The 26,948-nt window shown below is 45.8% G+C and overlaps 1 protein-coding gene across 1 annotated transcript in view; it reads right to left on the minus strand.

Moving 5' to 3' along the window:
* TENM4 (teneurin transmembrane protein 4) overlaps positions 1-26,948 on the minus strand; it is a 725,358-nt gene that overhangs the window by 319,725 nt on the left and 378,685 nt on the right. The window lies entirely within an intron of this gene.

The raw sequence follows: 26,948 nt of genomic DNA on the forward strand, positions 1-26,948 counted from the left end.
TCTCATTTGAACAGTGGCCACCAGGGCTCTCGGAGAGTGAGAGGCAGCCTAGCCCGGGGGTCCCAGTGATGAGTGAAACACATTCTTTTCTGTTTGTTTGTTCGTCTGTTGTTTGTCAACTAAGTCATAACCACAGAGGAAGTGGGCTCTGGGGAACAAAAAGACGGGCAAAGACAGGCAACAAGAGAGCCTTAACGCAGCTGTGGCCAAGAGTCACAACCTTTCCGTGGGGACGGGGAGGGTAGTGGACCTGCGCACAGCTCTCCCTGGGGCAGCGGCCCCTCCCTGAGCCTGAAGCACATGCGGACACACTCAGGCACACTCTGACACGGGAACACACTGACACACTTGTACACAGTGACATGGAGATGTGCCGACACACACTCTCGCGTATGCCCTGCCGTTCTCGTAGCTCCAGGCCCTGGCAGAAGGATGCCAGGAGATGTTTGTTGAACTGAGCGAAAATAAAAACATCTCATTGGGCCGTTGGGAGAAACTGTATGTACGAAGCTCAGCACATGGTAATGAGGCTAATGATCACTAATGCTGACTAAACATTTACTGCCTGCCAGGCACTAAGCACTTTACACGTGTTGATGCATGGAGTCCTCCCAACCACTACAGGAGGTAGGTACTGTTTTTATCTCCTCAGTGTAGAGACAAAGCATTGAAGTGAACCTGGGGTTTGAACTCGCCCAGGGAGCCTGGGTCCTGAGTCTGCGGTCTAAGCCACAGCAACTGCAATTACTTTTGCTGCGCTGCAGGAGTGAGGAACCACTGTGATCAGCGAGGCTCCAGGGCCCCGGTAGGTGCCAGGAATGCTAGTGGCTACCTCTGTCCATTTCACACATGTGTCACCAACACACAGGGAATAGCTCCACTGCCAATTCCATATGAAAAAAGCCATTTAGTGTGTGTATATTCTATGAGACACCTTGACTGTGCAATTCTCCCACGGTGCAAATGCCTATTCAATGGAAACTACAGGTAGTAAAAATTGTCGTGCAGCTTTCTAGTAAGGTCTGTTATGGAGAGCAACCGATGAAAAGAAAGCAACAGATTCCCCAATGATTGGGAGTCCACTGTGGGCTGAATGCAGTGCTCACTGCTGGAGTTACCATGGTGGACAAAAGAGACATAGTTCCTGCCATCACGGAGTGCACCGTCTGGTGAGGAGACACGCAGCACACGGTGACACAGCAAACAAGCAGAAATGCACGGTCACAGTGCTGCGCTGGGCATAAACAAACAGGACACTCTTGACAGAAGGACAGAAGGATACCAAGGCATTAATTCAGACCGGCTTGTCAGAAAAGGCCTCTCTAAAAAGGTGACAATTAGGTCAAGATCTAAAGAATGACAGGGGCAAAGAATTCCAGACGCATCTGGAAGGACATTCCAAGAGTGGAACACCCTGAGTAAAAGCCAAAGGCAAGGATAAGCTTGATGTGTCCACAGACTGCTCATGTGGCTAGCACTTTGCACATGCTAATGTGTGGAGTTTTCCCAACCACCACAGGAGGTAGAAGGGGGGAAAGATAGGTAATGAGCCAGACCGAGTCACCGACACTGGGGAGTCTTGCAGGCTGAGAGAAATGCTCTGGGTTTTATTTTAGGAATGAAGAGAAGTCATAGAAGGGGCATAATGATGCTCCCATTTATATCTTTCAAAAATCTACTGTGTGGGAGATGACAGGGAAAACAGAGAGGAGAGTAAGCAGGATGTCCCAGTAGTTCAACTGAGAGACCATGGGGACTTGAATTCAGGGTATGAGTAGAAATGGAGAGAAGGATGGGTTCCAGATACACTTTTGGTAGTAGAATCAACAGCACTGGTCAGTGATTTGGACATGGAAGCTGAAAGAAAGACAGGAATAAAAAATGCTTTGGGTATCTAACTTGGACATGTGGGTGGATAGTTTTGTTTACTGATAAGGGGAAGACTTTGGGGAGATAGATTAGATTATGAGCTCAGTTTCAGTTATGTTAAATTTGAGAGGCTCACTACATACCCAAGTAGAGATGTCAGCAGAGTTAGAGATGGAAGTTTGGACTGTGAGGAAGGGGTCTGTGATGAGGATAAGATCTGACTGGTATTTAAGGCATGGAAATGAATGAGATCAGTTAAGAGAGGGACTCCTAAATGATAAGACAGATAATAAAATAGGCACTGCTCACCATGCCCAAGAAAAACTCGTTGCATGGAATTTCGTAGTTAATATCACGAATATGAGGAAGTCCTTGGGGGAAGCATTCAGCTTCCAGCCGCACACAGGGGCCACTAAAAGACCCCAAGGTGGTTGTGAGTGGAGGTGGTCAAGAGCACATGGAGAGCATGGTTTGAAGTTAGTCCTGACTTCAGATCCTTCCCTTTACACTTATCTATTGGGTTACCTCCCTGGATTTCACATGCTTCATCTGTAAAGGTGTGATTATAAGACCTACATCACAGTTGTCAGAAGGGTGAAAGTGATATTCTCGGGCACATGGGTGTTTCCTGGAACAGAGTAAATTCCCATGGGAACAATGATTACCCTTGAGCTGCATCTACAAATGACTAGGATGACTGAGATCAGCTTCTCTCTCCTCTGAGCAGGGAAGACCATCCACCCCTGGTGGGTCAGTTGACCCACTCTGGGTCACACACACTCAGAAAATTACAGATGAACAAGAGTGGTCCAGACCTCACACCCTGTGAGGAAGGGCTGCAGGAACGGTGTGGGTAAAAGAAATGGAAGCTGGAAGAGGTAGAGTGTGTGGAGAATGGTCTCTGCTTTCACATATCTGAAGGGCTTCCCCAGGGACAAAGAGGTGGCCTTGTTTTGTGTGGTTCCACAGGGGGTGGGATCAGCGGGGCACCGTCAGTGAGACATACCGATAGTGAGTGCCAGGAAGAACGTTCTAATGCAGGGCGCAGGTGATCTGCTTAATATGCAACCTTTGGATATTAAGACAGGGAGAAAGGTAAGACTATATACTTCTATTTGCATAAAGAAATCCTAGAAGGAGTCAGTGGGAAGGGTGTGCAGATGTTGGGAATTTGTTTGGAAGGAGAGAAAAAAGGAGTGAAAGCAAAAATGCTATAATACATCATTTTATCTTCTTTGACTTTTGAACCATGTGAACATATTTTATATTCAAAGAGCTAAATTAGAAATATAACTGATGAAGCAAGCAAGCATACAAGCAAGCAGGCAGGAAGGGAAGTAGCTCCAGAGTCAGAGTCTGAGTACAGTGCAGGCTACCTGGGGAGCAGGGCAGCTTCATGGGCTCCGGGCCTGTGCAGTCGGTGCTACTGGGCCCTGGGCTCAAAAGGTCCTACCCCTGACTTATTTACACCCTGGAACTCTGACTCCCACTCACGCCTCCCCCGACCAACACACACACACACACACACACACACACACACACACACACACACACACACACACAATTTGGATAAGTTCTGGGGGACTCCCTATCCAGTGGCAGGAGTCTGGAGATAACTTTCAGGGAAACAAATCAAGCCCTACTGTTGCTGTCTTAAAATTCTTCTTAAAAAATATTTATTAATTTTTAGAGAGAGAGGGAGAGACAGAGGGAGGGGGAAAGAGAGCAAGGGAGAGAGCAGGAGAGACTGATTTGCGTTCCACTTACTTAGGCATTCATTAGTTGACTCCTGTATGTGCCCTGTCTGGGATCAAACATTGGCGTACTGGGATGATACTCTAACCAACTGAGAGTTATTGGCTAGGGCAAAAGTCTTAATAATAATCTTTATACATGGATCCCTGCACTTTGTTTTTGCACTGGGTTCTAAAAATCATGTGGCAGGTCCTGATGGGTGGGGAACAGTGACCCTCTCAATTCTGTGGGACAGCTTCAAGCATGGAGGGAGAATGAACTGGGTGAACTTGAACTAAAATCTCGGTGCCCGGCTGAATGCTGGAACGGTCTAGAGATAGGTGTTTCTTACACCAGCGCTCTCTAGCTAAGAGGAGCACATGTCCCAGTGGACTTGGGACAGTCCTGGTTTGTGCCTATTGTCCCGGTGTAATTACTAACAGCAGTCCCATTTACCCTGAGAAGTCTCACAGTCTAGACAGCAAATTGTATGCCCACCCTAACCTAAGGCCAGGAGACACCTCATTCACTTGGGTTGCTTAAGGATCAAGGCGGCTGCCTGGACCTCATCAGCAACCCCCAGACACACAGGCACAAGTGTGCACACGAAAACGCCTGGCCCCACTCACTGGTAAGCTGATTATTTATAATGTGGCAGAAGACAGTTTTAAGATAGGGAAATGGACCGCAGGCCTGATTGAAACAATATGCTCATCTTTGTCTCTACAGGAAAGAGTGGCCAGAGAGAGATTACTCTGAAGAGTTTCCTTGCTTCCCAGAGACCTTTCCCTACCTTTATTTTCAGAATGGGCCTCACATGTAAAATATGATCTGAGCAGGGCAGGGAGCAAAGAATGGAGGTAATCCACTCCAACCAAGCTAATCCACAGTTCATTGTGACTTTCTTTATCTAGACTTTCTTAGAATGACAGCCCTGGCAGGAATTTAGAGATGAGACAGTAGTACCACCTCCTCATCTCACAGAAGGGAATGCTGAGGTCCAGAGAAGGAAAGGGCTTACCCAGGGTCTTACACTCTGGGACTGTAACTTCCACCCCTGTGCCCCATCTTACATGGAGGTCTTCTGGGCACCTCCCCATTCAGTGGCAGGAGTTTGGTGGTAATGCGTGGGGAAACAAAACAAACACTTTACAAACAACACCCAGAGGCATTTTCTGGACCATCTACTTCCCCTGCACACTTTCACGTCTCTCAAAGCGACTGCCTCCACCTACGATCCCATTGCCTGTTGGTACTGAAGAAAGAGAACACCTGCAAGGAAGGACTAGACCCTTGGCTAAGACCCAGGCCCTGGATCAGAGCCTGGGAGGGAAATGCAGACGGGCAGGAAGCACAGACAGAGTTAGTGTGGGATTCTGGTCACGAGGTCCTGAGCACCATCCTGCACCTCCGTCCTCTCTCTTCTTTGGGGATGGAGGAGAGAAAAGGCCATCAGTGGAGGCCACAGAGTAGCACAGCCCATCCCCGCCACACCCAGCTCCCTCACCTGTACGACCATCCAGAGTGCCATTTCCCCTCAACCAGCCATAACGGCGACGGCTGCAAAAGGTGGAACCACCTTCCCTCTATGTCAAGTTCCTGTTTGAACGTCACCTCCTCCAGAAAGCCCTCTTTACTTTGTTCATAAAACACTTTTTCCATCCTTATTTCTTTAGATTCCAGTGAATATTTATTGATTACCTGCTGTGAACTGTTCTCTGTATTATATACAGGGGCTGTACTAGGAGCACAGAATTCAAAGATGAATAAGATACTACCACTATTCTCAAGACGGGAATTGAGGGGGGTGAAAACTTAGAGAACATGTCATTTAAAAAGGTGGCTGAGCCCTGGCTGGTGTGGCTCAGCTGGTTGGAGCGCTGTCCCATACACCAAGAGGCTGTGGGTACGATTCCCAGGCAGGGCATATACCTAGGTTGCGGGTTCAATCCCCAGTTGGGGTGTATGCAGGAAGCAACCAATTGATGTTTCTCTCTCACATTGGCATTTCTCTTTCTCTTTCTCTCTCCCTCTTCCTCTCTCTCTAAAAGCAATGAAAAAATGTTCTTGAATAAGGATTTTTTTTAAAAGTGGCTGAGACCAGCTGCAAAGCTCAAAAGAAAATTTTGAGAAGTTGAATCTTAAGCTGCACCTTGAGAAGTGAGCCTGAAGTACTGGGGGTGTGGGAGGGAGGTGGGCGGTACAAAGGTGAAAGGTAAAGACATGTGCAGGCCACCTGAGCACCTAGTATTCTGTTATCATAGACCTTAACACCTTGCTAGCTTTTGGGAAATTGCAGGACTCACTCATCTGTTCACACCCCCACATCTCCCACCCTTTTCTCTGAATTCCTCATGTCTTGGTTAAACGGAATAGATAACAATGGTCCACACTTAGAATTTAAAAAAAGCTTCTCGTCTTCCAGGCACACAGACAACATCAGGTTAACTTACTGCTCCAGAAGATTCAAAGAGAACTGCTTGCCAGAGAGTAGTACAGCTGGAGCTGGTCCCTCATGGAGACTCGGCCATCAATTAATGCAAAAGTAGGACTGATACCGAGCATTAATGTTGGAGGCATAAAAAGCGCTGTTCGACATTTCTTTCCAAATGTTGAGCTCATGTTGCTAATTCTGTTTTAATATTGACTATCACATTTGGTAATTATATTTCAATAGTGGAAAGGTTATTTCTACTGTAAGATGAGTAACGAGGAAGAGTCACCACTGGCTTGGGCTTCATTGGTGGAATTTGTGTGTCATTGTAGCTGTGCTCTCAATTACAACCCAACCGACTGATTAAACACCAGCCAAGCATGAACAATAGCTTTCAGCTCCGATTCCTCCCCCCCAACCCTATTTCTAAATGCTTTCAAACCTTGGAATATAAACGTGAATTTTTCCTGGCACGAAAAGCCCAAAAAAATCCTTTATATTTTTTACCCAATTGTCGACTATGACTGACAATGTTCAAACCACTTGGGCCTCAAGATCAATGATCTAAGGAGAAAGGTATTTCTAGGTTGGGCAAAGGAATCATAGGGTTAGAGGTCTCTTCCTCTCCTGATAAAATGGTCAGTTCAGTCCAGCCAGCACTGACCGAGCACCTACTCAATGCCAAGCCCTGAGCTAGACCTAAATCCAAAAAGGTAATTCCATAGGGAAAGAAAAACTATTGCTGATCACATGCCTCACTCTTCTGAGATCCCCCAATATCCCCTGCAGCTGAACACTGCCACCAATTACAGATCACATGACGTTGAAGTGACCTGTCCTGTTTCTGTCCTCTCAGAGACAGAGGATGTGTCTCACTCATCTTTGTATCTTGGCGGGATCCAGAGCCTGGTGCACAACAGACACTCAAAGGCCTGCTGAATATTAATGAATCGCTTGGAATTTTACATACATTACTGATACCTCACAGCAACCCAGAATGGAGTCCTTTCTTCTACACAGCCCTCATCACGCTGAACTTGAATGTTTCCAAGTCTCCTCTCCAAAATGCAAACATTGGAAGGCAAGGGCCACTTTGCCATTCACTAATGGGTCTTCCAGAAACTTCCGTCGAGTGAATGGCTATGTTTCCTCCAGTGCCTCCTCTTATAGTACAACTACTGTCCTAGTGTTTATGTTTCCCCAGGAGAAAACCCTGAAAAACAGGGTTGACAGGGGAGAGAAGGCGGCCAATAACGGGTGCATTCTCTGGATTATCCCACTTGAGGAGTCAGGAAACGGAGGTGATTGCACACCAAAGACCATCAATCATTGGTGTGCTTCAGAGTCCAGAAAACCTCAGGGAAAAAGGAAGAAAGTACAGTTGGAAGCTGGGGTGACTGCACTGCAGTGAACAGAGGGTAGGAATGGGGTACCCACTGAAGCAGCTGCAGATGAGGAATTATGACCACGTGATGACACGGGACCCCCAGAGAACCCAAAGAGGAGTGTGGGGTTTGCACATTCACCATATAACTGGAGGTTAGGATTAGAGGGGATCTGATCATTCTAGAATGTCATGACTGCATGTGCCCATTTGGCTGGTCAAGTACAAACCATCTTTAGAAGAAAATCCTTTTGTCTTTGGGTCGAGGAGGTAAAAGAGGTACATGGCTGACCAGAGGGTATACACTGTGATACGTAATTTGTTTGGCTCAATCATTCTTATATGAAAGCAGAAATGTAGAGAAAGCAGGTGGGATAATGAGATAACCCACAACGCTGGAGAGGTGCTGGGCCGGAGTCCTCACATGAAATATCAGGGAGGTCCAGTCACCTTTTTGGCCTTCACCAATCATCTGACCATTTACCAGCCACCTATTTTGTGTTAGGCACTGTGTTGTACTCTCCACACACGTTAATCTGTATCATTTAAACTTCCCAGCAACCCTGAAAGATGTTATAAAAGTCCCATCTGACAGATGAAGACACCGAGGCGCAGAGAGACCCAAAAGTAAATGCAAACCCGAGGTGGGAGTGGGAGTCTGTCTCTCATTCCGTGGCCCCGAAGTGCCCTCCTCTACAGCTGTTCATCCACGGACCTTCAAAGGAGGTGCCGCTGGGCTCGGCTATGCAGCAAACAGCCCCGGCAAAGGATCTCTGTGCTGATAGGTGATTAAAGGCAAACACGATAATCGGTCCCAGGACCGGGGAAAGAGCTGTCCTCACTCTCACGCATTCCTCCATTCACACGGCCCTGGAAACCTTTCAGCGCAGCAGAGGCTGCAGCAATTATCCTGAAGACCGCACAATAAAGGGTCCCGTCTGGAAATGCAATTATTTCAAAATAAAAGGTTTCTAAAAGACATGGAAAAAATTGCACTTTGTTTCTCGGAAACTGATATTCCCAAAAAGGACAAAGTTTAACTGTGATCAAATCCGTAAGACTTTGTAAAAATGATGAAGATGATGAAGACAATGAAGAGGATGGTGATGACGATGACGGGTGAAGATTACTGATACTAATGATGATTGTACCGAGATGGTGATCATAATGAAGATAATGGTGACGATGATGGCAGCAACTAACATTCCCTGAACGCCTACACCGGTCAGTTGCCGTGCAGGGCATTTTGTGCACATTACTGTTGACTGTCACAATAATCCTGTGAGATGAGGATTTGTATTCCCATATCGCCCACGGGAAACTGAAACTCAGAAGTAACCTGCTGGGGAGAATGCTGGGCATGGCCGGGGACTGAGAAGAGATTTGTGCTTGAATGTAACTCCAGTCCTGTGCCTGTAACCACCAATCGATGTGCTTCATCCATTCATTCCCCAATTTGTTTGACTGTTTAAAAAAATTCACCCATCTATTAAAAATACTTACATGGTCCCAGTTACACCTAAAATAGCTTCTAGAAGTTTCTAATTCCCAATTTGTCAAGAAAATGTCTCTATCCTCACATTAGGGATAAACGAAAATGAGGGTGAATTACATTCAAATCAAGATTTATTATCATAGAATGCTACCAAAACTAGTGCAAAAAAGAAAAACTATTTATGGTTTTTGAAATTATGGAAGCAAAAGTCAATGAAGAGCTTCAGTGTTAATAAGTACTGCAGCCCTGGCTGGTGTAGCTCAGTGGATTGAGCGCAGGCCTGCAGACCAAACAACCACGGTTCGATTCCCAGTCAGGGCACATGCCTGGGTTGCGGGCCAATTCCCAGCGGGGGATGCATGAGAGGCAATCACACATTGACATTTCTCTCCCCCTTTCCTTCCCTTCCCCTCTAAAGATAAATAAAATTAAAAAAAAAAGTACTGCAGTAAAAAGCTGCTCAGTAATTGGTTGATAAGGAGAAGGGATGTCTTGCTTTTCACTGAAGGCTGTGTTCTAGGCTGAGGACCCCACGGACCAGGGTGGGGGTGGGGGGTCAGCAGGAGGAATTCCTCAGGCCTCCTAGTGCTGTGCCGACGTCTGGGGGACACACAGGGCTGCAGGGTCAGGCGGCACTACTATACCACGGTTCCCTGGGAGGCCTGAGGGGAGATGGCGGCTCCATTCCCTGGCATTTACTGAGTGCCACTGCATAGTGGCACCATGAGAGAAAGAAGTATTACACATTAGTACAACAGTTTTACAGTTCAGAGAAGTTAAATGACTTGTCTAGGTCATTCAGTTAGTAGGTCGAGGAATTAAGATTTGACTGCATATCTATCTGTGAGGTTTGTAGTTTACTTAAGGGTTGCTCTAAATAGAAATACCCTCCCTCCTCCGGTAGTGGGAAGGACAAAAATAATGAAGGGCCTGGAGTGGGCTCAGACCAGGCTCTGCCGCTGCCTCGCACGCGACCCTGCCCACGGTCCTCCGCTCTCTGTGCCACAGGAGCCTCACTGCTAAACAGAGGTGGTCGGTCTGTGGGGTTCCTGGGTCCCTTTCCAGTCTCCCCAGACTTCTAAGACTGGTTTACAGATGGCTGACTTACTCTGTAACTTGTCTGATCACAAGAATGACCCCGGGAGAGAACAAGGCCTGGGTGGGAGTAGGTAGTTATATAGTTGAAACAGAAAGACCTAGAATACTACAAATTAACTCACATCCAAGACAACACATCTCTGCAGCGGACAGGGAACTCGATGGAAAAGCCAGAGTCAATTTCTAGAAAACAAGTTTACACTCTTAAACCAGATCTATTTCCTTCTCTTCTTTCATTTCCTGACTAGGTCTTCTGTGTTCATTTCCCTTCCCAGTAAGAAGGTGATCGGGTCGAGGAATTGTGTCACCTGCTTCTTCTGTGGCCAGGTAGACTCCAGCACAGCCCTGGGCATGAAAAGGGATCGATACATATTGTTGATTGAATTATTAGAAAAAATAGTCTCAGCACAGGTTATGGTGCCTTTTTGTATTACCACAGAAGTCACCTTGAATAATACTTGGAATACTACCCCCATTTCCTACAGATGGGCCCGCAGCTCAGAGAAGCCTAACAGCTTGGCTAAGGGCCACACAACCAGGAAGCGGTGGAGCCGGGCTGGCACCAGGCCTCCCGAACCGTCGGCTGAGGATATTGTCATTAGCCTTCCAACAGGAGGAGACATTCCTCCCTGAAAGAGGGATGAGGATGTCAGGAAGTGCCTTTTCTGAAGACAGAGCACCCCTTGGAAACACCTGCCAGAGACGGCATTTAAAACATTGTCACGGATCCTTTGGGAAACCTAGGAAGACAGCTGAGCAAGAAAAAGTGAGCGGTAGATTCCTCGTACTTTCTCCAGTTCAAAGAACTGTCACTTCTTGTTACAGGACTTGCTTATTTTAGGTGTGCCTCTGAGAGCTCCCTAAGTCAGGGTCTGGGTCATATTCATGTGTATCCCCACCCCCACCAATACCAGGGAGGATCGGACATATTGAATGAATGAATGGCTGGAAGAATGGGTGAATGAAGTGATTCAGTATATACAGAGGGGGACATCTAGATACTTTCAAATAGCAGGTATGGTCTCACAGTCCCTGAAAATGCTCTGTGCTTTTTAATGGATAATAGTAATCAATGTCTCCCTCGATCTATGAAGTTTTATAAACACTTGTGCAAGGCAAGAATTATCATCTCAGTTTAAGAGATTTGTCCAAGATCACGGAGACAGTGTAAGTCACTAACATTCACTGAGCTTGTGTCAAACCTCAGCTCATTTAATCCTTGGCAATGACCTTCTATGATAGATATTATTATTATCCATTTTTTTTTAGATAAAACTGAGGCCCCAGAAGGTAACCTGCCTAGGGTCTCATGGGCAGTAACTTTGTTTAAAACCCAATGATCTGACACCCAAGCCTGAGCAATTTCTACTTAGGGCCAAACTGCCTGGACCAACATTCTCAAAGCTTGGAGTTGGAAGCCCTAATGAGACACTGTCAGGCTGACGGTCTTCTCAGTTGAATAAAGGCTAATTGGGAATTTTACAGGAATAGTAGAAAGAAACCCTATCTCTCAATTACAGGGAACATGAGTCTGCAAGTGAGCTCCATGGCCAGCTCTGGGTCACGTGCACACTGCTTATGAGTGTAAGTGTGTGGGAGTATGTGTGTGTCTACCCGTCTTTTCTAAGGCAGAAATACAACAGACCCATTCAGATCTCTTAAATATTCCTAGAGGCCACCAGCCTTCCATTCCTTGTGCACCAGCAGCGTGGGGTAATGGTGTTACTGATCACAGCATGTGTGAACAGGATTCAGGGCAAGTCCTGGCCAGTGTGAAGGGAGGTGGGGGGAGAGGCAACAGTCCTAGGGCTGAGAGGAATTACATAGAGTATATTTATTTTATTTTTGGGGGAAATTTGTATATGTTTAAGGTGTATAACCTGATGAATTTGATGTACTTATGCATAGCAAAATGACTCCTATAGTTAGGCTAGTTAATGTATTTCTCACATAGCTGCCTTTTGGGGGGGTGATGAGAGTACCTGAAATCAACTCTCTTAATTTTTATTTTGTTTAACATTCATTAAAGGTACTCTACCAGCCCCACATGACTCTGCATGGGATACCAGAAATAGTACGTAAATAGATAAGAGTAAGTATAGTAGAACCAACCTAAAGAAGTTGCCCCACCAACCAGGCACTGTTATCTCATGGCAGAACAAGAGCAAACGCTGGCAGGTAGGATTCAAGGCAGAACCCATTCAGACAGTGTTCAGGCTACAGGGAACTAGTGTCATTACCCAAGAAAGTGAGTGGAAGGCTGGTTTATAAAGAGCACCATGGACGCACGCACAGGACCATTCTGTACCAAAGACCCTGGGGAAAGAAAGGATTAGAGCAGGTAGGACATCTCCACTTCTCCAAGACTGAGCAGAGTTCAGCCCTTCTGGAACCCCAACAGTGGTATTAGAAGTGGTATTCCAGTGCTTTTTAGAATGTCCACTTTTGATCAGGCACCATTCACTTTCTATGAATTATCTAATCCTCACAAAAATCCCAACAGGTGAAAATTTTTATTCTAGCGTTATAGAGAAGGGAATTCAATGACTTGTAGTTGACTAAAAAGCTGGGCAGTCTGATCCCCAAACCCAATAGAGTGGTTGGGGACTTTCTTGACAAAATGTATTGATTAATCAAGATGACTGTGCAGGAAAAGGAATGGTTTCTTGGACTTGGAGAAAAGAGCAATGCAGATGAAATTTCTTGGGAGCCTTCCATGGAAACAAACTTGTGCAGAGCTGGCCACTCTGTATAGATTCTGGTACCTTTCTGTGTAGGGGGTGGGGAGAGAGGGAGAGAGAAGGGGGGAGGAAAAGTTAGGGATGGCAGCAAGATCTCTAAATCAGAATTGAGAGATAGAGAGGGAAGGGAAGGGAAGGGGAGGGGAGGGGAGGGGAGGGGAGGGGAGGGGAGGGAAAAGCTGAGAGTGGCAGTGAGATCTGTAAATCACAGCTATGGGTGTTCTGGTTGGATATTTCATCCTGAGACCTCCTCTACATTACCATTTAAACTGGAAAGATTAAGACTTGAATTTTAAGCCCTTGTTTTTAAAGATGCTCAAAGACAAACACTCCATATGAAATACAAGAGAGTAAGTGATGAATAAGGAGGCAGAGACGGGGTGAATGCAGGGTAAGCAAGAGGCTTGAACTTGAAATTATCCAGACATAAAAGTTCTAAAAGGGAATCTTGGGCAATTTAGGGGAAGAAGTTACAGCAGAAAATGTTCCTAAAAGTAGAATTGTGGTTTCCTTCTGCAGACCATGGGGGGGTCTAACAATTCTCCACAAATTAAGGTGTGGCCTTAATTCCTACAATTACCAGAGATTCCTACAATCACCAAGTTTCTGAGCTGGTAGTGTCTTGGAGATCATGGGTCCTGATTTCCACCTCCATTTCAAAATGAGGTAGAGATCAGACGATGTTGACTTTTCATGGATCACAGAGTTATTTTGTGAAAGAGCCAGGATAAGACAGTCTTGGGGAATCTGAGGTGGAGTAGGTGGAAGTTGCACTGGCCTCCTCTCAGGTACAACAATCGACCTGAATAACCAAGTGAACACTAGCTGAATAGAAGTCTTATAACCAAGGATTTCGAGGAGAAGCCATGTCAAACCCCCTGAAAAGTGTGGGGTCTCAGCTCCACATAGGGCTCCTCAGCTCAGAGCACCAGAACTAAAGAGAGGCACACCTAACACCTGGCTTTGAAACTCAGCAAGGACTGTGTCTGCCTGCGGAGAATTCCACTAGAAACCCAGGGACCCTCTTAAAGGACCAGCACATAAAACTCGCATCCACTCACCCTGCACATCATCAGGGGGAGGGTAGATCAGAATGGAATGGAGTCCTTTGAGGACAGACTGGGTTGTGGGGTTCCTGTGGGAGAAAGCTGAAGGGACAGCCACCATGGTCCCTCTGCTGGGTCCCTCTACCACACAGTCCGCAGGTCCCAACTTTCTGGGGTCCAGCACTTTCCTCCACACTGCACTGGCCTGGAGGAAAGCACCAGCCCCACCCTCCTAACTCGCAGCGGCCCCACCCTGCTAAACTCGGCCCTCCAGAGGAATCTGCTGCCTGAGCCCAAGGAGTAGATTTTCTGGAAGAGCTCTTGAGGGTGAACTCAGGTGGTTTCAAAGACTGAGCTGTGTGGTTCTGGGTCAGGGACCCTGCCCCCCATGCCATGTGCCAAAGTGGTGGCGCCCCAACCCCCCACTATTCCATGGGAAATCCACTAGTTCCATCCTCCTGCCTCGTGGTGGTCACCCTGCCAAACCTGCATGCTGCAATACTGCCCGCTGGCTGTGACCAGCCCAGGCTGGGGGTACAATCTTTTAGAAGTCTCTCAAGGAGGTCTGGGCGGACTCTGGAAGATACTGAGTTGTGTGGCTCTGCAGTGGGGGCTATTTTTCCTTTACATGCTCGACAGGTACTATTCTTCCTGTGCAGAGCCTTTCCTTCACATGATCAAATCTTGGTCTCTTTGGGCCTGAAGAATTCTGCTAGTCTAACACCTCCCTGAGACCCCACCCTACCACAAAGGTCTGCGGGAACCTGGTGAATAGTAGCTGACTTTGGTGTACCCTGAGACTGTTGCTGAGTAGCCCCAGACCCAGCATCTGTGCTGAATTTGAATCTTTATCAGTCTGGTGAATACCACTCGCACCTACCTGGTGTCTCATTAAAAACCTACCTCATGCAACTTCCACATCGCCAGAGGCTCTTTCAGTGACTGAGCCTAACAGACAATTAGCCATTGGAGGCAGATATCAGGGTACATGGGCCTTTTGCTGATCTGTCCCTGGACTTGGTGCTGGTGAAAACCAGACTTGGTGTGCATCCTTGCCCCTTTCATGAACACCCAAGTCCAGCAGAGGCAGCCACACACTGTGGATCTCTTTGTAGCTCCAAACTGGGCTACCAGGGCTGGTCAGAGGCAGAGCCTAACACTGACCTGCACCAGAGCCCCTCCCAAGTGGCCTCAGAACCAACAGGACCCATGGTGGGATTCAGACCACATTCGAGCATGACCCAATTAGCTCCACAGGAGCACACGCAAAGGGAGATAAGTTTTTAAAAACATACAATCTTCTAAAACTAAGTCAGGAAGAATCAGAAGATCTGAACAGACTGATTACAACTAATGGAATTGAAGCAATAATTTAAAAGCTTCCAACAAACAAAAGTCCTGGACCAGATGGCTTCACAAGTGAATTCTACCCAGCATTCAGAAGAAGTAACACCCATTATTCTTAAACTATTCCAAAAAACTCGAGAGGAGGACAGACTCCCAAGCTCATTTTTTGAGGCCATCATTATCCGAATTCCAAAACCAGATACAGACACTACAAAGAAAGAAAATTATAGGCCCAAATCCCTGGTGAACAGAGATACAAAAATTCTCAACAAAATATGATGAGCAAACTGAATCAAGAAATATATTAAAAAGATCATACACCATGATCAAGTGGGATTTATTCATGTAATATAAGGTTGGCACAATATCCATAAATCAATTAATATGATACGCCACAAAAATGAAGGCTAAAATCATATGACAATATCCATAGGTGCAGAGAAAGCATTTGATGAAATCCAGCACCCAGTTATGGTACAAACTCTCAGCAAAGTGGGAATGGAAGGAACATACCTCAACGCAATAAAGGCCATATATGACCAATCAACAACCAATATCATACTCAGTGGGGGAAAAGTAAAATGTTTCTCTTAATATCAGGAACAAGACAGGGATGTCTGCTTTCACCACTCTTACTCAATATCATACTGCAAGTCCTAGCCACAGGAATCAGATAAGAAGAAGAAATAAAAGTCATTCAAATTGGAAAGGAAAAAATAAAACTGTCATTTGCAGAAGGCATCATACTATATATAGAAAACCCTAAAGATTCCACCAAAAAATGACTAGAATTGATAAAGGACTTCAATAAAGTTTCAGGATACAAAATTAATGTTCAAAAATTGGCTGTATTTTAATACACTAATAATAAATTATCAGAAAGGGAAAGAAAATAATCCCATTTAAAATTACATCAAAAAATTGGGAATGGAAGGTTAACGAGTCTGAGTAAGAGGAACGTAGACAAAGGATAATCTAAGTTTCCAGCTTCTGAGGGATTCACTGACAGGAGCTAACTGTGAGCTCTCAGTAGTGAACCTGATGAAGTCCTCAGCAGAGCCATAGCGGGGCTGCCACCTTGAGAAACAGCACTGTGGATTTTTGCACTTGGATCAGAAAAAGACACACCAAAAGATTTTCTACTTTAGGTGAACAGAACTGAAATCAAGATTTGTGATAATTTTTTGGCTCTAATTTTTGTAATGAATTAGCATTCCCAAGATGAAAACTTTGAATGGAAACACTATTATGCTTCTACTTCCTCCCAGTTATTTTCCAAGTAATAAACTGATACTGACTGAAATAAAACAATCTCTAGGAATAAATTTAACCACGGAGGTAAAAGAAAATGATAAGAGGCTAAAGAAAAAAACTAAAGAATATACAAATGTATAGAAGCATATACTGTATTCACAGATAGGAAGAATTAACATCATTAAAATGTTCATACTACCCAAACCAATATGTGGATTCAACACAATTCTTATTAAAATACCAATGTCATTATTTCACAGAAGTAGAACAAGTAATCCAAAAATCTATAAGGAACCACAAAAGACCCCAGATAGTTTCAGCAATCTTGAGAAAGAAGAACAAAGTTAGAGGTATCACACTATCTGATATTAAAGTATACTACAAGGCTACAGCAATCAAAACAGCATAATAGTAGCATAAAAACAGACAAATAGATCAATGGAACAAAATAGAAATCCCAGAAATAAACCTATGCCTATATGGTCACCTAATATTTGACAAAGGAGGCAAGAACATACAATGGAATGAAGACAGTCTATTCAGTAAATGGTTTGGGCCCTGGCTGGTGTAGCTCAGTGGATTGAAAGCAGGTCTGCACACCAGAGGATTGTGGTTCGATCCCCAGTCAGGGCACATGCCTGGGTTGCAGGCCAGTTCCCAGCAAGGGACCCATGAAAGGCAACCAACCATACATTAATATTCTCTCCCTCTCTCCTTCCCTTCCCCTCTAAAGATAAATAAATAAATAAAATAAATAAATGGTTTGGGAAAAGTGGATAATTACATTTAAAAAAAAGAAACTAGACCATTTTCTTAAACCACACACAAGAATAAACTCAAAATGGATTAAATACTTAAACATAAGGCTTGAAACCATAAAATTCCTAGAAAAAAACATAGACAGTAAAATCTTAGACATTTCTCTTAGCAGAATTTTCCTGATATATCTCCATTGGCAAGGGATACAAAAGAAAAAAATAAACAAAGGGGACTGTATGAAATTAAAAGGTTCTGCAAATAAAAGAAACCATGAACAAAATGGAAGACAACCTACTGAATAACAGATATTCATCAATGATACATCTGATAAGGGGCTAATATCCAAAATTTATGAAGAACTCATACAACTCAACACCAGAAAACCAAACAATCCAATTGAAAAAATGGCAGAGGATCTGAATAGACACTTCTCCAAAGAGGACATACAGATGGCCACTAGACATATGAAAAATTCTCAGGAGAAATGCAAATGAAAACCACAAGGAGATATCACTTTACACTGGTCAGAATGGCCACCATTAATAAATCAAACAACAAGTGTTGGAGAGGACATGGAGAAAGGGGGACCCTTGTGCACTGTTGGTGGGAATGCAGATTTGTGCAGCCTCTGTGGAAAATAGCACGGAGGGACCTCAAAAATTAGAACTAGAGCTGCCTTATTACCCAGCAATTTCACTTCTGGGTATGTATCCGAAGAAACCCAAAACACCAATTCAAAAGAATATATGCACCTACTTTCACTGCAGCGTTATTTATAATAGCCAAGGTATGGAAGCAACCCAACTTCCATACTCCAAGCCCATCACTTACACATAGAAGATGTGTGATATATACATATATATCTCATATAACATATTTATATATATTTATATAATGCAATATGACTCAGCCATAAAAAGAATGATATGTTACCATTTGTGACGGCATGAATGAACCTGGAGGGTGTTATGCTAAGTAAAATAAGCCGGTCAGGAAAAGACAAACACCATATGATTTCACTTATATGTGGGATCTAAAGAAGAAAATAAACCAATAAACAAAACTGAGATGCAGACACAGAGAGCAGACTGGTGGCTGCTGGAGGGGAGGGGGCTTGGGGGACTGAGTGAAAGGGGTGGAGGGACTGAGGAGTAGAAATCAGTGCTTAGAAAAGAGCCACAGCGTGTGAAGTACAGCACAGGGGATACAGTAAGTCATGTGGTGATAACTACGTGTGGTGTCAGGTGGGCACTGGGCATATGGGGGAGGCACTTTGTAAAGTGTGTGATTGTCTCGCCACTATGCTGTACACCTGAAACTAATATAAAATAATATTGAATACGAACTGTAATTAAAAAATAAAACTTTAAGTTCTTTTAAAAACAAATGAACTCAGAAAAAGAAGCTCTTCAAGTCAGTCTAGTAGTTTTTAGCTGAGAATTGTGTGGTCTGGGTGAGCACAGTACTTGGAACCTACCAGCCCACCTTGAATCTCCCAGATCCCTGTTCCCATAAAGACCTAGAAACAAGAATTCTCAGTTGCATCTTCAGCTTCCTGGGTTGACATTTCCACCTTCTCAGCAGTTACAGATTTGTGCCTTGCTGTAGCTTGTTCCTCTTTCCTCAGTCTTCACATACTGGTTTCTTAACCTGTGCTTCCCATTTCACTATTTCTTCTACGGCGTTTTTGAACCTTGACCACCTCAGGGCTTCCTGCAGGAGAATCCACTTCCTTCATGTATCCACTGGAAAGTATTTCCCCAGAGCCTGTCCAGGCTCCACTAGACCTACCTGCTCACTTGGTACCGGCTGGGCCCCCGTCAGCCCCAGGATGGCCCTGCAGTGTGGGTACTACAAACCCCGTTTCACAGGGCAGGGAACGGAAGCTCAGCTGGGTTCACTTGCACGAAGGGTATAGAGCCAGCACATAGAAAAGCCTGGATTAGACTCCTGAAACCGGTAAAGCTTAGAGGTTAAGGGTCTGTTGGAGCCAGATAGTAGGGATTTGAAGCCCAGCTCTGACCCTTAGTAGCTATGTGACCCTGACAAGTTGCCTAACTTTTCTGTGCCTCATTTTCCTCACTTTGTGAAATAAAAATAGTAATAGAATTGTTGTTGTTGTTGTTATTATTATTATTATTATATTAGGGTACCTGATTCTCAAGACTATGCACCACCCACTATCTAATGTTTCCCAAACTTGCCTGTATCAGGTCAGGTTTCCTGGGACACTCAGAGATGTGCGCATGCTGGCGGGTGGTTTCTTGCTCTCAGGAGCAGGTCCTTTGTGGGAGGGAGGGCAGCAAGACCAGGCAGAGGGAGAACTCATCTGCACTGCAGCTGCTACAGCCTCAGCCCATCACACCGAGAGCTGGGCTGGCCTTTCCGAATGGTGTCAGACTAGACGGAGGAGTTTGGGTCTTCCTACAACCCTCACTCCCAGCACTTTTCCCCGTGGAGGAGCCACTGGACACAGGTGGCCTTCGGGGCTAGTCTGGGCTGGGTAAGGCACCTTCCTCAGAGGAAAACGATTCCCCGAGGAAGAAGTGGCTGGGAACGGTGAGCTGCCAACACTTTCTGGCACCCGGGAAAATAAGTGGCTCATCTTGGGGACATTGAGTGAGGCGCCAGAGCACTTGCAACCCCCCAGAGGAGCAGAAGGGCGAGGGACCCCCTCCCCAGGGCAGGACTTGGGTTAGTGCAGTCACACCTACAGGGCCCGGGTGTGACTGCTACTTCACGTGCAGCTCTCTGAGCCCCACCTTAGAACGAGTGTCAAGCACACTCTCTGGGCAAGGGGCCCGGGTTCTGCAAGTTTAACAAGCACCCAAGGTGGAGGTGTGCACCCTGAAGTCTGAGAACCAATGCCGTAAAGCTTAAGAAATGTGCCTGAAGTAATCAGCTGCTTGTCTGATATTTCATTCAATTCTCCTATTTCATCTTGACAATTCATCCCAATGTTGCATCTTCTCCCAGGATATATTCCTGTTTGTTTTAATACAAACATATCTCATTATTATGTTTTCTGATAACCTTGGCACCCCAGTTAGAGGAGCCTCGCTGCCTCTCTTTGAACCTTCACTGCCTACTGGGGGTAAGAATATGAAGACCCAGCCTCTTCCCTCAGGGAGCTCAGAATCTAGCGAAGAAGTGATGTACACACCATCTTCCAGATCTGCAGTCTTTCCGCTGGCCTCCTCTCTGCCTGCTAGATTCCCTTGCTTTCGAATTTGTTTTCTGGGAGTCGATAACCAATGCTCTCATGAAGTTCGAAAACTCGTTTTGCCAGGGACTGCTACCCACCCCCACCCCCATCCTCAATCAATTTATTTCGGTCTGAGGGCAGCATGTGACTGGTTTACTTTCTCCTCTGTCCATATTCTCTACTTTCTGGGTCATTAAATTGTTCTCGTCCAAATACAGCAATCTATTTCAGCTTAGATGTTTGGCTGTCTGGGAAATCCAAGAGCCCCTGTGGGTACAGAAGGCCCTGGAGAACTGGGTGATTTAGAATTCCTTCAAACCAGGACTCGCATTTCTCAGTCCCATTTCCAGAGGGGCCTTCGCAGTTGGAATCTTAATTCAGAAAGTGCTTCCTAAGTTAAAGGACAAAGGAAAGAGAGGGAGGGTGTAAAGTGGGAGGAGTGATTTGGTATTTGTGGTGAGTAGCTCTCTCTATGCAGGTGGGCTCTCTTCCAGGAAGCCCTACTAATAACACTACTCTCTTTGGTAACAGCTTCCATTTAAAGAAATTCCCAAGTTCGTTAATGGGGGGAAATCATATCACTGGCAATGAACTTGATCTCCTGAACAGAGTTAACAGTTGTTAAATAGCTGTATTACTCTAGTGAGAGAAAGGGGGGTTTAGGGCCTTGGAAAAATTTAGGGAGAGGCAATAGACAGAACCCTACCTTCTTTATGGGAGGCAATCAGAATGTACCCAGGGTTCAGAGCAAGATCCCTGCCTCCTCCTCTGCATTCCGCAGTCAGGGGGGTGATCAGGGGAAGGGACGGGGAAGCCCAGAGAGTGACGGGGGGTCTAGCACTGGCATCCGCTGAGCACTCATGTGCCAGCTACTGCGCGCAGCCATTTACATGCATTATGCAATGACTCCGTCTCCTGCCGGGTCACGTGGCACCCAGCATCACTCCCACTTCACATAAACCTCAGAGAAGCGAAGGGACCTGTGCAGGCTAACCCAGCATGCATGTGGGGCCCCGGGGGGGGGGGGTCCTCAATCACTTTAAATTACTCCCTCTAAACCAGAAAGTCTCTGAAACTCCCCCTCACCTTGGCTGAAATGTTGAATTTTGAGCCACCTTGGCCAATAAAGGGAATGGTTGTGCCTCTTTCAAACACCTAAAGAACAATTTCAGCTGGACATATCACAGGCAAAACTTGACAGTTATTCCCCTCCAGGCAGGGAGGGGAGAGGACCCCACATGGGGGATCAGCAGTCTGTGCTTTTCGGGGCGCTGTCCCTCCCTTAACCCCTTTCCACGGCTGGGATCTCCCTTCAGCGGCCCATTGAGCTGAGCAGAGCAGAGCCATGTGCTGCTGGGCCTGGCTCTTAGAGGATGATGTATGGGCTTCATATCCCTCTACCACCCCCAGGAAGGAGTGATTCTTCTTACTTGGAGCCCAGCCTGGCTCACTCCTGTCACACAGCCTCAGCAGACCCCCTTAAATGACAGTAATTCTCCCACTAGGACGAAGCTGGGGGGGCGGGTATCAGAGAGCTCCCGCACCCCTGGGAAGCCTTGTGGCTGTCCCCAACCAAGGACACTGCTGGATATGGACGAAGGACAGCCAGCCAGAGAGACACAGCAGACAGATGCAAAAAGGGAGAAAGGCAGCGAGAAAGGGAGAAGACAGGGAAAGGAGACCCCGCGGCAGATAAAGGACAGTGACGTGGGTGATTACTTATGTGAGGAAAGCTGCCCCTTCTGATACACTGTGGAGACTGTCCGCTTCTGCTCACTCTTGTTTCCTCAGCACCCAGCAGTGCCTGGCACACGGGACACACTCGTAAGTACTTACTGAAGGAAATTTAAAAAATATGGAGGTGTAAGAGTATAGAGAATACAAATCCTGGCACATAAGAATTGCTCAGTATATCCTTGACTGACTGACTACACACATACATACAGATAGACAGTATTTGAAATAAAAGGAAGGGAACCCAATTTCTAGGACAAGTGCCCAAGAGAGCCACCAAAAGATGAAAGCATGGAGGGCTGAGGGCTAAGGACCAAGGGCTGTGCACAAACAGAGGGGCTCAGACTAAGGCCTGGGACTTCAAAGCCAGAATGGAGAATCAGAAAGGAAAGAAACCTTCTAATAGGCAGCAAGAAGCCAGTGACAGGCATTTAATCTCTGGAATAGAGTCAGGAGCTCATCACCACTTTCTCAGAAACTGGCATGAATTCAGGCAACCAGGGGACTCTCAGAAGTTTGCTGAATGAATGAATGAGAAGTTTGCTGAATGAATGAGGATTTGGGACTAAGAAGGTCAGGATGCGGGGTTTAGGACGGCACCTATGAAAGGACAGTATGGGTTGTGAGGTGGGGACAGAGGCTTTGTAAAGGGGCGCACTGGACTGGACATGTCCTGTCTTAAGACTTGGCGCTCCTGGCAAACATAAGATGTTGTTTCTAATTTCACACTGGAGCAGAGCTTTTCATCAGGGGCAGTTTTGACCCCCGGGGGACATTTGGCAATGTCTGAAGGCAGTTTTGACTGTTATGACTGAGGAGGGCTGCTACTGGCATCTGGTGGGTAAAACCAGGGATTCTGGTCAACATCCTGCAAGGCATAGGACAGAACCCACAACGAAGAATTACCTGGCCTGTAGCTCCACGGGAACACCGCTGTCCCCACTCCCTTCCCCCCTGCCCCCCGATCCTGAATAATCTAAGGTCTTATTTCAGGTAGTTTAGTCACCACAATTAAGATCACTACCATCAAGAGAGGTTTACTGAGCCATAACATGCAAAAACAGATACTGGTCATCTTGATTTTTTTTCCCCTTTAAAACAGACAGCAGTGGTGCGGGACTCAGAGAAAACCATCGTGAACATGACTCATCATACAGACCAGCCGAAAGCCTGAAGATAGTACCAGTCGGCACCACTGTACCCACCCCACCGGGGGCTTTACACTGGCAACGTCCCTCTGTCCTTCTGGACTTATCGGCCAAGACTTGAGGACAGGAAGGATTCACAGCAACAACTGGTCTCACTGCCTTCTTCTACAAAGAGAGACACTGAAGTCCCAAGAGGGAATGACAAGTGACTTGTCCAGGGTCACATGGCAAGTGAGTGGTAGAACCAGGCCAGGAACCCAGATCTCTAGATTGCCACCCTACAGCTCTTTCCATGAGAAAGAGCCTCTGGTAAAGTATGTTTCTAAAAACTGCCTCCTGCAATATTGACAAGTATGCAGTACATGTAAGTGACATATTGAAAGCCTTTCAAATGCTCAGGTAATCAGGTCCAGCTCACCTGAGGCTGAAGGAGCAGGAGCCTAAGAGAAGGTTCTAATGGCAGCCCATGGCTTTGATGAGTAATTCACCTTCCACGAAAAGGATTGCTTCAAGATGTCCTTAAGCATTCATGCGGGTTTCCAAAAACCCCAAGAGCAAGATGACTTTATGAATAATTAGGATATTTCCACCCTATTGTCTCAAGAAAAGGTGGTATTAGGAAATAAAAAGATTAGCACCAAAAATGGGCAGTAATATTTTTTCTCCACACCCTATGCTTTTGAGACTTATTTTGATGACAAAAAGCTGCTATTCATTTGTCCAGAAAGAACATGCCTGTGACTAGCTCATTTGGAGTGAAAATTAAGGTTCAGCCAGAAAGATGGGGTAATTTAACAAGCTGTGGAGCAGTAACCTTCCCTCTGCCCCTTATCCTCCATCCACGTACTCATCTCTGGAGACTCTCTTCCTGTATCAGCCTTCAACTTTAAGGCCAAAGCATCTCTAACCCCCTCCTCAAGGAATGACTAAGCTTACATCATTTGATGACCCACTGAGCCTTTAAAATTTTTTTGAATTGATTTTAGAGAGAGGAAGAAAGAGACAGAAAAGCATTGATTTGTTGTCCCACTTATTGATGTAAATATTGATTCTTTTTTAAAAGGATTTTATTTATGTATTTTTAGAGAAAGAGAGGGGGAGAAACATCAGTGTATGGTTGCCCTTATATATCCTCTGCTGGGGACCTGGCCCACAACCCAATCATGTGCCCTGACTGGGAACTGAACCAGCGACCCTTTGGTTCAGAGGCCGGTGCTCAATCCACTGAGCCACAGCAGCCAGGGGCTTTTTTTAATTCTATATTTATTGTCGATACTATTACAGATCTTCCCATCCCCTGCCCCTCCACTGCGCTCACCTCCCTGCAGCCCCTGCTCGAGCTTCCCTCTGGCCATCACCGGACACATTGATCCTCGCATCCCAGAACATCCCTGATACGTTAATGAACTCATCAGTCTCTTCCTTTAACCTGAGACCTGCCCCAAGTACCTGGTCCAGGGGTAGGCGTACAGCAGGTTCTCAATAAGTAGTAGTTGATATGTTAAAGTAAAACAGGAGCAGTGCCCTAGGGGAGAAGTTACACACCACAGGCAGGATGGGGTGTGTGTGTGTTGGGGATGAAGCACTAAATACTGTTTTGATGTTCAGATTCTATCTAAGAAGGAAGGATGCTATGATTTCCAGATGCCCTGCTGTGCACGAGGCACTTAGGGTGCAGGTTTAGTCCTCCTGACAAGCCTGCAAGCAGGGCATCATTGTCCCCTGTTCACTGACAAGGAAACAAATGCTCTGAGAGGCGGGATGACATGGCACCAAAGCGTGGGCCGCGCTGTCTGGCATCACACAGACGGCTGCTTCCTGTACTTCAGTGAAACCCTGGTGCTGGTGCTTGGCTCTGTAGACATTTGCCACACTGGAGCTGCAGCTCCTGATGTTTTCATATCTAATACGGGCATTTAATAAAAGCAGTTGTTCATGCTATCGGAGTACTAGAAGCTTATTCCCAAGTCTGAACAAAGAAACAAATAAATAAACTGATTTGATTTGTGGACTTAAGATTTATGAAATTGTTTATTTGAAAAGTCCTACGAAGGGACAAATAAACTACCTTCTGCTTAAACATTTAATAAGAAGCCAGCTTTACTTTTTAAATTCCTTGAAATCAATGTACCCCAGGAAATCGAGGGTTTTGCTATTACCATTAGCAATAGGAGGCAAGTCAGTATAATGGGAACAACACGGAGTGGAGGGTGAGGAGAGCAGGTACGGTCACAAGCCGCCACTTACTAGCAGTTTTGAGGGTTTTTTTTGTCTATAAAATGGGATAATACCACCCAGCTCTGTCAGGCCTGTTTTGAGGATACAGACTTGGAAAACAGGCTTGTAAATTGCAAAGCAACATACAAGCATCAAATAGAGTTGTTGGGGAAATTCTGGCATTTTATGCTCAGTTGTAAGCTAAATTACTTCAAAGAAGCTTTAATTATGTATATCAGGAAACTTAAAAATATAAACCACTACCCTGGATAGAGTACAATGGCAGAACTGCTTATGGACGTCAGTTTTTGAGCTCGGCATCTTTCCTGTCCCACGTCCCACCAGGGCTGAGCGGGTCTCGTTGTCTGGGGCTGAGTTAGTGTGACCCAGATTCTATTCCTGGGCCTCAGGAAGGCCTGATCCTCGGTAGCCTCCTGCCCTCAGAGGTATGTGCTGGAGCTCTTTCTCTTGTAGTGGGTATAATTAGAGACATTTTTAGCTCTCCAGAAGTTTCTTCAAAGAACGGGGTGTTCTCAAACATGTTAAATGACCATGTAGAATATACTGTGGAAGTTTAATTTTTAATTAAAAAATCCCCAGCTCAGTGGACAAACCCAGGGGCACACCGGGTTAGGTTCCTGCGGCAGTTCCCAGCAGGAGATGCACAAAAAAAGGCAACCATACATTGATGTTTCTCTCCCTCTCTCCTTCCCTTCCCCTCTGAAGATAAATAAATAAAATCTTTAAAAAAAAAAAATTAAAAAATGAAATGTTAGGTTCTCATGGGGCCTAAAAAAGCGCTTCAAAATGATTTTTTGGAACACTGTTTCTGTGGGATATGAATGGGCATTTCATGAAAAAGCTGTCTGTGGTCAGCGGGCCTGTGGGGCATGTCTGGGCATGTGCTGGGCTGGCGTGGACAGCCCGGCTCCAAGGACCCAGCAGGCAGATGTTCCCACGTGCGCCTTGAACCCTCACTCCTCAGGGCATCTGGGGGACTAGTTATTTATCAGAATTTCTGCTTGAAACCTGGTTTTCACATTGTGCTTGGCAGAATCCCAGTGGCTCCTGGAGGAGGTCTCAGGAGCTACAGAGGGTTGGAGCTAAGGCCTCTGCTCTCATCCGAATGTTTGTGTCCACTTGAATTTGTATGTTGAAACCATAAAGCCCAATGGGGTGGTATTAGGAGGTGTGGCCTTTGAAAGGTGCTTCGGTCATGAGGGTGGAGCTCTTATGAATGGCCTTGGTGTTTTTATTAAGGAGACCCCCACAGAGCTTTTTGGCCCCTTCCACCTGTGGGGACCCAAGGAGAAGGTGCTGGCTGTGACCCCCAAAGAGGGCTCACACCACAAAGCGACCATGCAGGAAACTTCATCTCCAGGATTGTAAACAATGCATTTCTGTGTTTCTAAGCCACCCAGTCTGTGGTGTTCTGTTAGAGACGCCCAATGGACTAAGACAGTTCTCTTGTTCCTTGCAGAGC

The sequence above is a fragment of the Artibeus jamaicensis genome, unplaced genomic scaffold (genome assembly GCF_021234435.1).
Source record: "Artibeus jamaicensis isolate MK-2021 breed Jamaican fruit bat unplaced genomic scaffold, CSHL_Jam_final contig_64, whole genome shotgun sequence".
NCBI lineage: Eukaryota > Metazoa > Chordata > Mammalia > Chiroptera > Phyllostomidae > Artibeus > Artibeus jamaicensis.